Genomic DNA, 17,749 nt, shown 5'->3' with positions numbered 1-17,749 from the left:
CAACTACTGAGTTTCTTGCGAACATCCTAAAAGATTGACGTGCATTTTAATGTGCGCCATATGTCTCCAAAATATAATGCTCCTGGAGCGTATTCACACTGTAGCGTAACTAAGCACAGCTGAAACTCGCTTCAGTACAGCTCGAGAGACGCCACCGTATTAGGTGCACAAGAAGAAATTTGTTTCTATCTTCCTTAACCGTTCTCTGGTATTTCGTGACGTTCTTTACTTCTTTTTAAACGAAATAAGACGAAAGAAACTCCAGAGAGAATAAACACATTGTTGGCTGAGGGAGGAGGTGAGATTACGAGTTCTTCCACCTGCGAAATGCTGCTTTCGGGCACAGCCGTGAGGGTACAAAAGCTCTGTAGTGCCTCTGTAGTGCGGCCGTCCACCGCCTCTATCCATCAGTAGCGAAGTATCGCTATCCCTATGCTACGCGCGGCGTGTTTCTGCGTTTCAGTTGAAGTTCTCCACGCTTTAGGCATACGAGAGCTGCCTAGCATATTTCTCTGAACGCGTCATTCCTCCACTTGAATAAATGAGTCTAGCTGGCGGTTTACTAACATAAACTCATGTACTAAAATATGGTTTCGATAGAAGCTAATCTAAAGTATTGCTTACTGCGGACGCTCTGCGCAAGGTGCCGCATTTGCGAGAAGAAAACAGGTTCACTATTGCCCGCTTAAAAGCTTTCTCCGCTGATGCCCTAAACCTTTCCTTCGTATTTTGCACGCAGAGTCTGATCACCTCTACTCCTTGCTCAAATGTTTTGTGACTTTAACTCGAAGCTGTGTGTCTTCCGTGCTGGCGTCGCTTTTGGGATTTCCCCTACTTTCACATAACGACTGCGTTGTAGAACAGCTACCTCGCACTATCATTTCTTTTGTGCTAAGAGTACTTAAAGGTAAAGCTTCTCTTTTTCTCCATGTATTTTCTTTTCCTTATCCTTTCCAAACAAAAAAGCCTTTGCGTCATTTCTGCTGACAATTCTAAGTCATTTCTGCCATATCTACAAACAACGGAAATACATAAAAATTATACTTATGATTAACTATATTAACATGGTATTTAATTTCGTCTGAATGAAAACAAAAATTGCATGATACTCCGTGTAGTGAGGAGCCTTGCGCATGCTTAGCTTTTTTTCTAAATTATTGCAATTTATTTTGAAGTTTTCAGATCGATGAGCTTGCAAAAAGAGCTCTTCAACTTTACCAATCTGGCACAAGACGGTTTGTTGACAAGGTCCCATAACTGCTATTTCGGGCATAATCTGCACGGAAAGGACTACTCTAATTCTCTTTATGAGATGTCACCTGGAAAAGAGCGTCTGCAGGAAGAATGTATTAGAATACATTAGTGCCTCTTCTAATGTGCCAACTCGTAAATTGTAATATGAACCTGTACACAGCACGGCTAACAAGGAGCCAAAGCGGAATATGAAACCGCCGTATTTGCAGTTCTTTATCTTTCAGAGAAATCAAAAACAGCAACTGACGCCATTTCGGATGCGTGCCAGACACCTTTGGCACCGTGTGCACATATCGACACGACGCAATTTCTTCATCTCCCTGGCAACCATGCCTCTCGCGCCGACGAGTAGGGACGCCGTGTTGCCTAGACTGCTCCAATCTTGTGGAAATAGCGCAAAGGAATGAATGACCGAATGTTCTAATCTATTGTTCTGCACTTTACGGCTTACTTTGAGAAGGCGTTCCAGCGCTGTAATTGTTTGCGCCGTTCAACGACATCGTCATCGTTCAGGAAGAGCTTGTGGCTAGAAGGAACGACGTATGAATGTGAGCTTTCTTTGGTGAGGAAAAAAAAAAAACGTTAATACGGAAAGCAAAATCTGACGATGCTTCAAAATCTGCCCTTGCTTGTTCTCTTGCTTTTTAATGTTGCACCATGTTTTGCATCAGGTGTGTGCACTGCATCAAAAATTAGAGCGCACATAAAAAATGTCTACTCCAAAGACGCTGATCTCGTTTTAATTCGCTATGATATCCGAATGCCGCCTTTCCAGTGGCTTAAGCAAGCTCCTCACCGGTATACTTCGTGGAAGCCTGGTGCTCGCCGTCTACAAGGTGTACTTTCTCGCAACAAAGTTTCGAACAAGCTAACCAGAGTAATCGTTTCAGCAAATCTTGATGACATCCAGAAGATTGTGCACAATTTGGAGGGAAGGCCTTACAAGGGTATCTTAACTCACTGGATGCTGTTTGCAGATGACAAAGGCACGAAGCCTCTTGCCAAGCTTTTGCCAAATGAGTCCTCCTGTAATTTCTTTAGTACTTTATATGACAAACAAGAGGAGCTGAGTGAAATTTTCCGCATTCAAGAAGCGCAGGAGGAATGCGCATTATCTTATTCTGCTTCTTGTCAATGGAGGCACAAGCACAGAAGCGTCGGAAGACGGCTGAGAGAATTTTCAGGGGAATCTGTCCATATTGGGTGCATAACGAACGATTTCATGGACTCGTGCACAGACAAGCATAATTTGGGCTTCATTCATCTCATGACGCACAAAAATCTTTCAGTGAAGACAAGTCTGTACGCCAGCCTTCCCAACGCGTATTTGGACCTAATGCTGTTTAAGATTGATATGTTTCTTGCAAACTCAGAAGTAGGGAATTATGAATTACGTGCGGTGAATTTTGCCGAGGTTGGTTTCGAATATGAGACGTTCTACGCAAGAGCGAATCATACCCGCGTGCTGTCTCTCTTCGAAACCATCGGAAGCTCATTTTGTGTAGTCATTGCCTTTTCATGCTTGATGTGCTGTGCAGTAATCATTGCAGTTGCTAGAAGGATGCACTCAAGAGCACAAAGTGTGCAGTGTGTACTAGAGGAGGCTCTCTTTTTGTTAGCGTCACTTTTAGGCACATCAACGCATGAACCACAGCTGGAAAAGACTTTGAAACCACGTTTAGTTGTGTACAGCGTATGGCTGGTTTTTATCATGCCCTTCTCGGTGTACCTTAGAAGCCAGTTGACATCGTTAGTGACAATAAGTCGTCCAGCAGAATATCTGGACACATTTGAGGAGCTCGAAAGTAGTCTTGACGGCAGTTCTGTTCTGCCTTGCCTAATCAAATGGTCGGGCACCCATTCGCACATAGAAAGAGGGGCAGTAGGCGCTGACCTTTTGTTCTACAAACTCCGAAACGCCTTTTTAGCTCACAAAGACGAAGGGCTTGTGACAAGCTCGACGGGAGACTGTCTTAGATGCGCGAGGGCAGCAAATCGTGTTTGCTTTACTTCTCAAATGCGGATTTGCGAGGTGAAAAGTCTCGTTCCCGAAATCGGGGAGTTCAAAGAGCCGTTTACATTGGTGCTTTCAGGATATCCGATCAGTAAATACTTCAGAGCGATTTGGCCCATGAGAAGGTTCATGCAAGCAGTACGAGAGGGGTCACTGTTGGAGCACGCTTCATCAGTGTGCGTTGGAGAGGAGGTCGGCGTGGGAGGTCGGTTGGAACTCAGGAATTTCTTCGTGCATTATATAATGCTCCTGTCTGTCGCTGGTGGAGTTCTTGTAGCAGAAGTGCTTGCGGCAACTTGTAACAAGTTTGAACAAACACTCTTCTCTCGGATCATGGGCTTTGCACCACGTAGATTTGATAGGCACTGGTACTGGAAGAAGAAAAGAGGTCCCTCAGAAGAGACATGAATTCCAATGCTGCTTGCGCTTTGGCGCGGCGATGAAGTGAAACCACTGCTTGCCCGTATGAACCTGGACAGCACAAACCAAAAACGAGAGGGCCAGTTCAATGACGCATGTGGCTGTGAACAACCACAAAAGCAGGCGCTCCATTACGTGTACTGGCACAAAGTGCCTGGGTGGCACGAGCACAGACTACCTAATATAGCTAGCGCTCGCGTCCAATGCATCATTTCATTTATGACGCATTACCTGTGTAACAGTATTACTAATCAGTGTGTGCAAATACATGCTGTCGATAAGGATCGCAACCGTTTCGCTCAGAGAAATAATACTCAGATTTATGTTTCTTTTTAGTGTTGTTATTAGGCAACCCAGAGATGACAGAGTGACATGAAGGATGGTGATGACATGGTTCGATGGCTGCGAGCCTGGTGCATGCTATACACCCGTGCCAGTGGTCGATTCTTCATCTTCCCTTTTATGATATAACAAGCTTGCTGCCCGTTCGTTCGGCGCGGAAGCTATGCTGGTGTCCGTGGCATCGGGTTTGTCGAAGGCGATGTGTCGACGAACTACGACTGCAACTTGAGTCCCGCGCGTTTCGGCAAGGCGCCTGGCAGTGCTTCTACGTGGTTTGCCGCTCCGCGCGTCCGTTTCACCATACGTAGCATCATCAGCAACAGGTTAACGCGGAGTCGAAGGTGTTGGGCGTGAACGGGAAATCCCGGAAGGATTAATAAATAAAAAAGTAGCAATTTGGTTTAAGTAGGAAATTCATAATCCATTACGTTATCGCGTCATACCCTCAATGCGGAGCTTGAGTGTCCCCTCCAATTTCTCGAGAGGCAGCTTTTTTTGGGGAACGTTCCCAGGTTTGCGGCTTTTGTGCGGCGGGAAAAGTTCGACCAGGGAAGGTGAGAGCTTAAGCAGACGCACTGACCTCATGACAACGTGCCGTGGCCCATGGAGCTCTTTACGCATGGGCCTGTAAGCGTGACGGTCAGCTATCGAAAGATAACCTACTTGTCAAAAATGTGTGCGACGCTCGGTCGCACGAGGACGGACGGCTTCCCTGGAGAGACGCCTATTCCGTAACCCTACTTTGCACCAGCTCCTTACAATCCCATTCAAAATTACTAAACACTCCGACTGATATTGGCAATTGTGCCAACCCAGCTGTCAGTGAAATTCGCATTAATGCTGGGGCATGCGTTTGGCTAATTTTAATCATGCGAAAAACGAAGGTCAATAAGATATGGCCTGTAAGTAAAGGCGTAATTCCATGTGCACATTTGTTTTTGGAATCTAAGTGCAAACGTGCAAAATAAAGAGGGGAGAATAGGCCCCGTGAGCGGTGCCTATTTCCCCCTCGCGTTTCTTGGGTGCTGTTCTTTTCTTCAGTTTTTATCTTTTTTTTCTGTCTGCTCCCCGTGGCTGCTGCGGGCGACAGCGCGTTTTTCTTTTGCTCTTTTTCCCCTTTCCTCAACTTATTTTCGTATCTCTCTCTATCTCTCTCTCGCTATATATATATATATATATATATATATATATATATATATATATATATATATATATATATATATATATATATATACTCACGCAAAATCTTACGAGTAGAGCAATTCACAGGGTTTATTTTTCTTCAAAATTCAGAACTGCATACCGCCTGCATCCATAGCAGTATGGTGATCGGTTTTTTTGAGCACATGCGTCGAAATAGAATTTCTCCTGTATTTCTATTTCCACTGATGTTAGTTGTTGCCGTGTGATATTCCTAACTTCCACTTCCGCGACACATTTAGCAGGAAAAGTATTCAATACTGAACACGATTTTTCCGTGTGTTTTTATTCACTTATGTTTCTGAATGAACAAATTTGATGCTTTGTCGTATTTATTATATCTTTCCATGCCCTGCGTATATATGTGCACGGTTTCACTGCCTGTCGGGCTTTGCGGCTCAAGCCATATGTGGTTGAGGACGCCACATGTTTGTGCATTTTGTTGATATTTGGCCCAATAAATATTATTACAGCGTTTGTTCCTGATTGGTGGTGGACGCCACTTTACCTTCGCAAACGAGAAGCCGCCCTGTGTAGTCGGAGACAGCAGGGACACTAGAACGACCGTTGGTGCTGGTGTGCGTGAGAAAGTGAGCTTCGAGATGCTCTCTCCTCTAGAAGACTGCGCGGGAAACATCACCTCGAAAGGGCCTCTCGCCAGTGTGAATCGTCTCGTGCCTGGTCAGCAGCCACCTGGGTTTATTGCGATGGGCGGAATTAGGCGGCTTTCAGCGGAAGGGTACATTACCCATGCTCGAAACCAAAGGAGCTTCAGAAGTTTATCCAGAGCGCAATGAGGCGCTGCAATTGTTTATTCACTGTTGCAGGATATGTTTGCCAGGAATATATTTGTCTTTGTTATTGTTTTCAAAAAAAACCCGAACTCAGTCTTATGAAAACGGTGTCGATTACGGCCCACACAGCACACCACATCGGCAGTGCCTCGCACCCTTAAAACCCTTTCTGAGCATTGAGCCAGATACTGCGCCATTTTCTTTTCTCGAAACCAATTATTATTATTATTATTATTATTATTATTATTATTATTATTATTATTATTATTATTATTATTACTATTATTATTATTTGTGCCACTAAAACTACGACACTGAAGATGTTCACCACGTGGATGTCCTTTCAGATGAACCTCTATGATGCAAAGCGCTAGTTATGCTGGATGAAATCAAAGCAAAGGTGAGGTTTAAGCTAAGATCAGTTTTTTTCCTCCTTGTTTTGCCTACTCATTTAAGCCGCCACCTATCACTGCTCGTCAGAATTTTTTTCCCCGGCCAGATAGCATACAGAGGCACACAAAAAGCAAATTATTAAGCATTCAAAGCAATACTCTAATCAGTATATTACTGCAGCCACGCAAAGACTTCCATACAAATTGTCGCATTTGTTCTAAATTGGGACAAGGGAAAGGGAACGGCAGTGTCGGGACGGTGAGGTAGTACATGCAACGCGGTGTATACATCTGGTGTTCTTCCTTTGTCAGAAACGTATTTCCATCGAGCAGTGCACATCAAGGGGCGCAAAACATAGTAAACATTCCGTGCTCACCTTTTTGCAGTCTATATATGGTAATGGTTTTGGTCGGTGAAAATAACGCAGCTTTTTTCCACGACATGCGCGGAAAAGCGTTGCGTCGGCCACAGAGAACAGTCGCAGCGAGGTCTCAAGTGTCGGTGACTCGGTAGCTACGCGAACAACGCCCTCATTATGTGCAACGGATAATGCAATGCAACGCGTGTCGCCTACTCTTGGAGGCAGCTAGCCGCCTCAGAAAAGCCGTAGCTCATCAGAAGATGTAAATGAGAATAATACCTATCTTTACATACGCTGCGCTTAAGTCTAACAATTGTATTGGGAATACCGACACTCTTTAATGAGCGCTTGTGGAAATACTAGCGCGGGTTATTTTCTGACGAGGTGACGGTCGTTCCCGGGCCGATTCAAGCGGCAGTCCCTGAACTACCACGTCACCTGACCTTGTGGCATGACATCGGCTCCTTATGATGCGCCGTAGAAAAAGTCTCCGCTCCTACTCAAGCTGGTATATGTTTTAAGGCGAAACCTCTACTAGCGAGCTTTGCGGTGGCTGATTGGTTACGGTGCTCGGCTGCTGGCCCGAAAAACGCGGGTTCGATCCTGGCTGTGGCCGAGATAGTGGCAATATAATGACACGATGCAGTGCATTTTCATACGTCATGCATTTTATTCAGTTCCAGCCGAATGCTAAGGCTGCGGCTTGAGCGAGCGAGAAACCATCCACGGATACTTGGAAAGGGTCTGATGTCAAATTGTTGTCGCCGAGGCACTTCTGCAATGAAAACAGGTACAGTACTCACGGATTGAAATAGGACATTCGGAGCGCTAGCCTTGCAGTGCCACGCAGGCATGTGGTAAACCACAGGCCGGCTGATTGGCTACTGGAAGGAACAATTCTGCTTTGTAGATGTTCTCCCTCTCACGCCATACCACAATGCACCACCTTGGTTCCATGAGCGTCTACGGGCGGCGCTGCATGCAGCGACGGCCACGCGCTCCGAATGTCCTATTTCAATCCGTGAGTACTGTACATCTATTTTACGACGTGAGACAGCGCTGACATGTGTTTAACAACGTTGGTAACCATCCCCAAAACGTGGTTAGAATTGCTTGATGTCAACGAAATTTGTTGTGATATTTGCTGCAGTGATCTATATTCATTTTAAATGGAACCGTGGAATTATGGGTCGAACATCGAGCGTGGTCTTTATAATCAGAGCAGAGGAGAGTGAAGTCATCACCATTGGCTTAATTCTTTAAACTGTAAAACCTAGTGTAGCTGCATATTCTTAAAAACTCGCGTTCTTGTAATCTAAAACTGCTCTGAGATTCCTTCGTTTCCGCACAACCCTGTTGTTTCCTCTTTAGTTTTTTTAATGTGAGGAAAAGCGACGGCGCTGTCTTACTTAAGCGGGAGATCATCTGAAACATAATCACGGCCGCTAACCAGCAGCTGTCCCAAAATTATTATAACGGCTTTCGTGTTGCTGTGTATATCTGCTGGCGTCCTAAGGCTTTTCCTATAACAGAAGGTTCAATCACATTCTGTGAACATTTCTTGAATACGGAAAGGCTTTTTTAGAGTTGCTTGTATGCCAAACAAGAAGCGTTGCTGAATAAATAAAAATGGCCTCGAAGTGCCGAATTTGCCTCGTGAAAACAGCAGAATCAAACTGTGAGAATCTAAAAAGATACAATGGGTCCTTACACAAAAATTATCTCCTGATAACATGAGGCGTTTGGCTAGAAGGGAGCAGTCTAGAAAACACACGAGTTCGAAATCAAGGAGGAAAGGGAACAAAAAAATGAAATATTGCTCGCCAAAGTCTCATAGTACTGCTTTTTTCTTTGGTGCTTTATTCCAAGCAGGCATATCGTCGGTCAATTAGATATTTTAAGCTGCAAGCTGTTGACCTCCCTCTAGCGGACGCCGCTCAGCACGTGAGTCCCTAGTCATTTCGCGCATCATAGCCTTAGTTGCTTTAGCGGCATTAAAATCAATAGAACTAACTAACTAACTAACTAACTAACTAACTAACTAACTAACTAACTAACTAACTAACTAACTAACTAACTAACTAACTAACTAACTAACTAACTAACTAACTAACTAACTAACTAACTAACTAACTAACTAACTAACTAACTAACTAACTAACTAACTAACTGACCGACTGACCGACTGACTAAGGAATCCCTTCAAGCACTCCAAAGAAGGAATGCAAGAGCAAAATTGGGACATGTTTGCTTACCAAAACTTTCAGCGCTCTGTCAGCAAAAGAGTAAGTTAGCCCCACTTCCGAATACAGGATTCCAGTCTGTTCAAAAGTATTCAGGAAAGAACATACTGCTGGAATAAAACATCTGTATGCAAAAAATAGTCAAATTTTGACAAAGCGTCATTCACTAATTCATCCCGACAAAGTGCATCACATTTTACCTGCAGATAAGCTACTAGTTACACTGCAATGACTCCACCTTTATTAGAACTGAGAGAAAAGTAATCAAGCATCACTCTAAGGGATCACAGAGTATGAACGATTTCAGTGAGGTTACACTGACTCCCAATAAACTGAGGTCAGCTATTTACACCATTGCCCATAGGCATATATGAATACAAATGCCGCCAAACCAACCTTCCGACCTGCTGCGTCGTGAAGTGCCTCAGCGTTCGACGAGCATTGAAGCTTAGTTTATAGCCTGACTTCGCACTTCTAAACGTGGCCCCTTCACGTAAAATGGTGGAGACATACTTTAGACGCAGCCGACAAGCATTGCAGAAATACCTGCGGTAAAAAAAATTTGACAAGAGGATACAGCCTTTTCTTGTCACGCAAGGGCTTCGGGAAGCTTTCAGATGAACCAGGTGAATTTTTGTTCCCTTCGTGTTATTTTCATTTCGAGCCTCAGTATGCTAGATTTAAACATTCGGCACTTGATGTGCAGTGATTATTCTAGTAGAATACTACCAACAGCAAACTTCATAGTGGTTATCAACAGACATTTTCAGTTGCATTCACCTCCACGCTATAGCAGTAAACCATTCTGTCAGCTTCGCTACGCTATTAATTCAGGATATGAGAAGCCAAGGCTCACACTTTATTGAGCTCTGAGCTTTTCAAGAGCCGATGAGGACAATGGTTTCACCACCTGTGAGGCGAAGTCTACTTGTAGGCGGTGGTCAGCTGACCGCTTTGAATGTGCTAAATAATTACGCTTCGTTTGTTTCCTATAATCTAATAAGTAGATGGGCGATGCATACAGATAGCAATAAGCACATTCGCGAACAGAAATTAAGGCTTATTACCTTGTTAAGCAAGGAACTGCCAACACAAACATCGACTTGACGAGCACAAACACTGCGCGTTCCATTGTGCGCTTCACGTCCCTGTTTGTGTTGCACTCTCTTGCTAAACGATGTACCACTGATTTGGCCAACAACGTGAACTTTTGCTCATTACCTTGTTTTGCGTGTGCGCCCCCATGCAGTCATGAAGCTGAAATACAAAATCAAAGCTTGAAGCGAGTACTGTGAAACATGAGTCTCTAGTAGACAGTTGCGGAAGAGCGAGGCGACGTGCTGAGATGGGCGCTCTTGACACCAAAGAGCACTAGATATTTCCCCTTGGAAACGTTCGCTGCAATGTGACTGTCAAAGTCCGAAATTCACCTAGGTTGATGCACCGAGCAAGTGTAAAAATTTATTAACATGCGCTGGTTTTATTTGTAATCACAGGAACAGCAGGTCGTGCCATGCGGTCTTTGGAGTAAGCGTTGACGCTGCTAAAGAAGCCAGGGACACTGAACGGATTTGAATGATATCATGCCACCAAACTATGGCATACCTCCCTTAAGTATTCGATACTAAGCACCGAGAGCCAGTCTACAGTGATTCTTTCAAGCTTGCAGAGACTAGCAGAGCTTATTTAAATAAGCGAGAGCCAGTGACCGGATATTTTAAATAACGGCTTATTAAAATAGAACACGCCCCTTTGCAACAAAGAATAATCACAGGAGCGGTAAAACACACAATCACGCTGACGCATTTATTTTGGTTAGAAGCTCATGACGTTCGTCCATCAACATTACCGGCAACCCGGGAACCCACTCATTCGGCCACCCGCCCGCCCACCATCCTACCTGCTACAACTTCTGAGCCCCAGGGCCTAGAATTGAGGAGATGGCGAAGCGTTTTAGTGCAAAGTGAGGTGCTTTGGGTAGGTCAAGAAGTGATGAGATGCCAATTTACATCAAAGGCAGACAAGATTGAGCGATTAATTCGCCGTGGTATTGTTCCCCACACATAGGTTCTCTTTTGCGCAGGATCACCATCCCGCCGTACAAACGATAACGTTAGCAAGACAACAAAAATAAGTACACATGGACAAAAGGAAGTTCAAATGTTACTAGAGGAAATTTAGGGGCCGTACTCGAGTTCAACTACAAGCAGAGACGCGAGCTGTGGAGTTGATACTGTGCCGCTACAACAAGCACGTCGCAGAATAAGCGACAGCTACGCCCTCCGAGTGAACTATATTGTTCGTACAAAAGACGTTCAAACCAATGGGGCACTCTGACTCGTTTTAGCGCGATCTCGTGGTGGCTAAAGATCCTTCTAGAAGGGCGACTTGTGTTTACGGTGGAACCATGATTGAAATTTTTCAGGTTTCAAACTTCGGCTCAACCGACCGACACAACAGATGACTCAGTGTCGACGCTACCCCAAGCCTGAGAGAGTCGCAAAGTATTGAAATTAACCATGTATCAACCTCAGCTCACTTTGCTCGCTCAATTCAAAGAAACATTTTTCATAAATTATCAAACCAGGAAAGCATATAACTGCAACAAAAAGTCACGTAGTACATACCAACTTTGTTGTCTTTTCTGGTATTGACTCTTTGCAGGCATTCAATATGTGACAGAATGCTTTCGCACCCTGAAAAGGACATTTCTGGCAATATTAAAAGTCTTTCATCTAATAATCTTACATATGTGCCTGAAGAAGAGAGGAAGAAGTCTTCACTGCCAACGAATGTAGAGTGGGGCCCCTATCATATAATCCCATTTCATTGTTTTAATATACTCATGAGACAATGAGCGATGAGAGAAAAAGATGCTTCAGTGGCTTGAAAATTTCACAGGCCTTTTGAACCAGAGCAACAGTTTTATAGAGCGAAAACATTTGCGAATATCGCGATAAGAAAGCCAAAGAAAAATCGTTTTAAGAAATTATTGATGGGCACGTAATGTTCTCAGCTCATAACAGATGTTTTAGGAGAGTAGTGACCACAAAATTGGCACAAGGCAAAAATAAATTATATATGAATCTTTGCAGCAAACATCAGTAATCTGAGCACTGTATGATAGCAAGCAATCACTATAAAAGCAAATATCATTAAGAAGAAAACAGATGCAGAAAGAAAGGGTCAAAAATTGAGGACCTAATTACTATGCGTAACGTCTGCAAGAAACAAAGGAAAACCTGAGCGTAATCAACATTATAAAAGAAAATACTAACTGCAAATGTACGTCGACATAATACAAACAAAAATACTAAATATTGAGCCTATTGTGGTTCCGTAAACGTAACATGATCTATACTGTTATTTCTTTCGTGAGAGTTATTTAAAAGTTCAATAAATATATACAGTGCCTGTGTTATTCGTAATCTGTCTTGGTAAAACGTACAGCAAAATATTCAGTGCTTCTTGTGTCATGAGCTTCTCTGTGTGTTAAATTAGCCAAAGTTAGGATTCCGTGGTTGGCATAAATGCTAACAGGAGTATTACGCTGGACATTAAATATTACGATTTGGGAAATTATTTCAGAGATAGAGTAGGAGTACACAAGTTCGAACCCGGCAACGGCTGCCGCGTTGCGATGGAGGCCAAACGCAAAAGACGCCTGTATGCTGTGCGATGTCAGTGCACGTTAAAGATCCCCAGGTGGTCGAAATTATTCCGGAGCCCTCCACTACGGCACCTCTTTCTTCCTTTCTTCTGTCACTCCCTCCTTTATCCCTTCCCTTACGGCGCGGTTCCGGTGAGAGATACATATAGCATAATGAGTCACAGAACAATGGCTAATTATTTTCATCAGAGTAGAAATCAAGACTGATAAATGGGCAAGGGCAGGACATATCATGTGAAGGCAAAAACCGATGGTATTGGGCGTAACAAAGCAAATTCACTGGAAAGAGAAGCTTAGCAAGGGGTGGGGGTGGTGGTGGTGAAAACATTCATTAATAATAGAGAAAGGTGTTGGGGGTCATGACCTGAAGGGTCACGCCCTTACAATCACTAGGTGGGAAACCTAGTCAGACATCCCATTGGCGGTTGCCGCAGCCCGGGCGCGCTGCGTTAAGGCCCTTTGGGCCTCGAGGGTGCAGCAGCCGGACAGGGTCGCCTCCCTGTCCTCTCGGGTGGGGTTTGAGATAGGGGGTAGGGTTGGGTTCTGCTGGCAGGCCCACACCATGTGGTAGGTGTCAGACACCTCCCCACACTGTGAGCACCAGCCGCCGAATTGAGGATCGAAATGATTTATAGTTGGCGGGCCCAGCATCGTGTTAGTGAGCAGGCGCAGGAGTACCCGCTCGTTGGCCTTCCCCAGCCCTTTGCACTGGGTAAAAATAGTTTGGTGCGTGTATTTCTAATAATCGCTTATTTCATTAAAAGTGTAAACCGGATTGAAATCGTAGTCCTGGTCAGCGAAGGGCCCCGTGGGAAATGCCCGGAGAGAGAGCGCGCGGGCGGCGGCATCAGCTGCTTCGTTTCCGCGGAGGCCTTAGTGACCTGGAGCCCAAACGAGAGATCGGTGCGCAGGATCCGATTCTCGGCTGCAATTTTGATAGATGCGATAAGCCACGGGAATAGCCCACCCTTGCTCGACTTTTTTTCGACAAGCCCCTCGCGTGTCGGTGATTACGAATTTGGAGGAGGAGTCGGAGGCTTCCAGGGCGATGGCAACCTCTTCTGCGTGAATTGCTGACTGGGCCCTGAAAGTAAGGCCGTCTACTGTTTTGCCTACGTGGACGACCGCGGCCGTGTACCATCCCCTGGGGTCCGGGCCGGAGGCGCCCATGTAGAAGACTTCTGGTTTGCTCCTAAAATGTCGGTGCAAGGCTTCCGCCCTCGCCAGGCGCCTGCCATTATGGTCTTCTTTGGAGATGTTGGTGGGGAGAGGCCGCATGAGGAGGGCGCGTCTCCAGTGTGCGGGAAGGCGGCATCTCTCCTCTGTGAATTGGGTGTGCAGGATGTGAAGACGGGCTAGATGGCGGCGACCAGTGACCAGCAAGGGGCGGCAGACAGGTGAGAAGCTGCCATAAGGAGCCTGCGGGGATAAAGTAGCTGCACGTGGCAGAGGGGAGATAATTGAACGGATACGGGAGAGACTTTTGTCCTGCTGAGTTGAGAGGTAGTGAAATGGCGTTGGGGATGATCATTATCTATCTGGACCAACTAATAAAAAAAAATAGATCACGAGGCGGGCATTAATTAATAGGAGAATAGGAACTCAAAGCATTACACTTGGCTGCCCTCCTGAAATACGATCAAGAGACTCCCCATTATGCTAAAAAGGAAAGTATTCGACTTTTTGCATGCTCCCAATGCTAACCTATTAGCCAACAACTGACAAAGCAGCTGGTAATGAGACTAATTACCGCCGAGCACTGTGTGACTGAAAAAAAGGTATATTTTAGGACGAAGATACAGTGGGAAAGCAGTGTAGATTACAGAGCAATTGCTAGTTGATAATGTTGTGCCTGAAACAAAGGATAATAAATAGGTGCCAGCAGGGCGCGGAATACGCTGAAGTTACTGCGGATCAAGAAATGCCACAGGTGTGACAACGTGCTCGAGAGCAGAGATTGGCCAGCGAGCTTACGAACCTTCTAAGACCACGCAGGGCCAATTCATACGGGGTGTGCGACTAGGGCGGAACACTTTTAGTTGCAATATCAGAATGGCAGGCTTCCGCCCTGCTTCGGCTTTAAATAAGGGTTTCTGCATTGCTTGGTTGTATTTTAGCTCTGTAGGAGAGTTATCTACCTGCTCATATATGTTCTTTGAAAGTAAAAAAAATATGAATATCATAAATATGCTGACACAATAATTTGAAACACTGATGTAATACTCCTTCCTTGAAGGCTCATAAATGACCTGAAATAAAATATGGCGATTGTGTGGCGACTCCTTGTGCCAGGCATAGGCAGTTCGAAGTTAAGATATTTGCTCTGTAATGCACGGGCAAAACTCAGGTGTGTGTTTTTGCTTTGCATCAAATAAAATTCGTTTTATGAATTAGTTTGCTACTCACCCAGACACGAGAAAAGAGTTACTGTTTTTGACGTGAGACATAAGCGGTGAACAGAAACGCCCTGCAATAATCAAACCCCGCTCTAGGATGATTACTTTTTTTTTCATTTAGCGAGGTCTCACACACTGTGAACGCACGATAGATTAGATAAGGTGGTCGTGACTTCTTCGACACTCTTCGTAATGTCCTGGTTAATCACGCAATAAGCCGCACACTAAGGCGGGCAATTTAGAGCCTTGCTTAGAAATGGCTATGAGCAAAAAGCCATGCGTCCCATCTCAGCGTTGCCTGCTGCTCTTCCTTCAGCGGCCTTTACTTCGACCAGCTGTAATTATCTTTCGCGGCGTGGAGAAAGAACGCGACGTTCTGCAACCTCTGACATGTGGACGTTTTGCTTTTATTCCGGAGTATACTGCGATGTGGACTGTGTGGATTGATTGTGTGCATAGATGGTGACTGCGGGAGAGAATGTGTGCTATTATAAGAGACTGTGCGCATAGCGGGGTAGATGCGACAGGCTTTAGGACATTGTTAATATAGAAGGGACTCTACTGTGGAGCGATTGCCGTCAGATAAAGCAAGGCTAACCCCACCTGTGGCATTCAACACCTCAACTCAGTTCAACTTCTTGGGAGAAGTGCAGAAGAATGCAAGACGCCAAACAGAGGGGTGAACACATGCGTTTGCGCCAGCCACCAACAGTCTTTTCCTATTTCTTTCCAGCTTATTGTAATGACAGGTTACGGGCGCTCGAGTTGCTAGGAGTACCCTTGCCCGCGCTCAACACTCTTTCCCCAATGAAGTTCGTGTGAACGCAAGCGAATACATTGGTCATGCGCTTCAATTTCACCTTCTTTTAAGGTCACATTATTACACTTCGCGCACTTATTGCTGCGGGCGGCTGCATCGAAGCCATGTTGGATGTGGGTAAAAATTTAAGCATACCGATATTGAAAAATACTTGTAACCATGGTTACAGACGCGTAAGGCTTGCAAGCCTTACGCGTATGAATGAGTAATGTGTTGTGTTAGGTAAACATTGGAAAATGTCTGCATGTAACGGTAGGTTACTGATTCCTTATTGTGGTAAAATCGGGGAATGCAATGTGCAATTTCAACTCCCGAGATGAATCAAATGATTTGCAATGCCACAGTCAGGATATAAAGCTAACGATTACAGACGCAGAGCAGGACGTTAATGCCGTGCTTAAAAGCATGCTTGTTTTTGGCCATGCATCATGGGCTGTATTTCAGGTGTGTAAAAGTACCTGCTGCAGCCGACACACCTGCAGATCACTAGTCGAGCTTGGAAGACTATATTGCTTTAAGACAGATTTGTGGGCGTCGCTGTGAAGTGTGGGTACCAATCAAAAAGGGGCCGCCTTGAGAATAAGAGGACATGGCATGCCTCTTTGCAGACCAATTATGAGACTTTTACTGGTTTTAGTTATCACCATTCAAGATGCACGTGAGGATTCACCAAAGAACATGGATGTGTAACCTGAAATTTAATCAAAATCATGAAGTAGAGGTCTCGACATTAATTTCGACCACCTGTGTTTCTTTCGCACACCGAAAAAAAGAAGAATAATAATAATAATTGGTTTTGGGGGAAAGGAAATGGCGCAGTATTTGTCTCATATATCGTTGGACACCTGTACAGCGCCGTAAGGAAAGAGATAAAGGAGGGAGTGAAAGAAGAAAGGAAGAGAGAGGTCCCGTAGTGGAGGGCTCCGGAATAATTTAGACCACCTGGCGATCTTTAACGTGCACTGACATCGCACAGCGCACGGGCGCCTTAGCGTTTTGTCTCCATTAAAACGCAGCCGCCGCGGTCGGGTTCGAACCCGGAAAAAAAGTGCATTTAAGAGTTTTTCTGCATAATAATAATAATTGGTTTTTTTGGGAAAGGAAATGGCGCAGTATCTGTCTCATATATCTTTGGACACCTGAACCGCGCCGTAAGGGAAGGGATAAAGGAGGGAGTGAAAGAAAGGAAGAATAGGTGCCGTAGTGGAGGGCTCCGGAATAATTTCGACCACCTGGGGATCTTTAACGTGCACTGACATCGCACATTCTGCATGGCGCCTGATTTGAAATTTCTGCGTGGCACCTGGATCAGATTCGTTTATCTCTTGCTCAGTGGCAGAACGGCGCAGTCATTGAGCTACCTCGCCGGCTGCACCGTACACCTGAGAGAACTTTCTAAGACGACAATGCCTTTCAATTTTCGCTTGCCATGTAGCGCTTTTGAAATTTCAACCTCGTGTCGCGCGCTCATAATTAACACCAAGAAGGCTTTGCCCGCTGCTTTGGCGAGGGCCTGAATCCGGCATTGCGGCTATGGAAGCATTGCAAAGCACAATAATAATAATTGGCTTTTTGGGGAAAGGAAATGCGCAGTATCTGTCTCATTTATCGTTGGACACCTGAACCGCGCCGTAAGGTAAGGGATAAAGGAGGGAGTGAAAGAAGAAAGGAAGAGAGAGGTGCCGCAGTGGAGGGCTCCGGAATAATTTCGACAACCTGGGGATCTTTAACGTGCACTGACATCGCACAGCACACGGGCGCCTTAGCGTTTTTCCTCCATAAAAACGCAGCCGCCGCAAAGCACAAGGCCCAACGTTGTTGATGATGGCTGGGAGAATGTAG

At 45.1% G+C, this 17,749-nt stretch overlaps 1 long non-coding RNA gene across 2 annotated transcripts; it reads right to left on the bottom strand.

Moving 5' to 3' along the window:
- Positions 1–7,424: 7,424 nt before the first annotated feature.
- LOC144104370 (uncharacterized) lies at positions 7,425–11,768 on the bottom strand. Of its 2 annotated transcripts, XR_013308514.1 has the most exons (4): positions 11,649–11,768; positions 10,243–10,278; positions 9,034–9,099; positions 7,425–7,553 (listed from the first exon to the last, which is right to left on the bottom strand). It is a non-coding gene; the product is annotated as an uncharacterized LOC144104370 (long non-coding RNA). The 2 variants fall into 2 exon arrangements; XR_013308515.1 differs by lacking the exon at positions 11,649–11,768 and having other exon boundaries at positions 10,243–10,325.
- Between the last annotated feature and the right edge of the window lie 5,981 nt (positions 11,769–17,749).

This window comes from Amblyomma americanum, chromosome 9 (genome assembly GCF_052857255.1).
Source record: "Amblyomma americanum isolate KBUSLIRL-KWMA chromosome 9, ASM5285725v1, whole genome shotgun sequence".
Taxonomy (NCBI): domain Eukaryota; kingdom Metazoa; phylum Arthropoda; class Arachnida; order Ixodida; family Ixodidae; genus Amblyomma; species Amblyomma americanum.
This window is presented reverse-complemented; position numbering and strand designations above follow the sequence as displayed.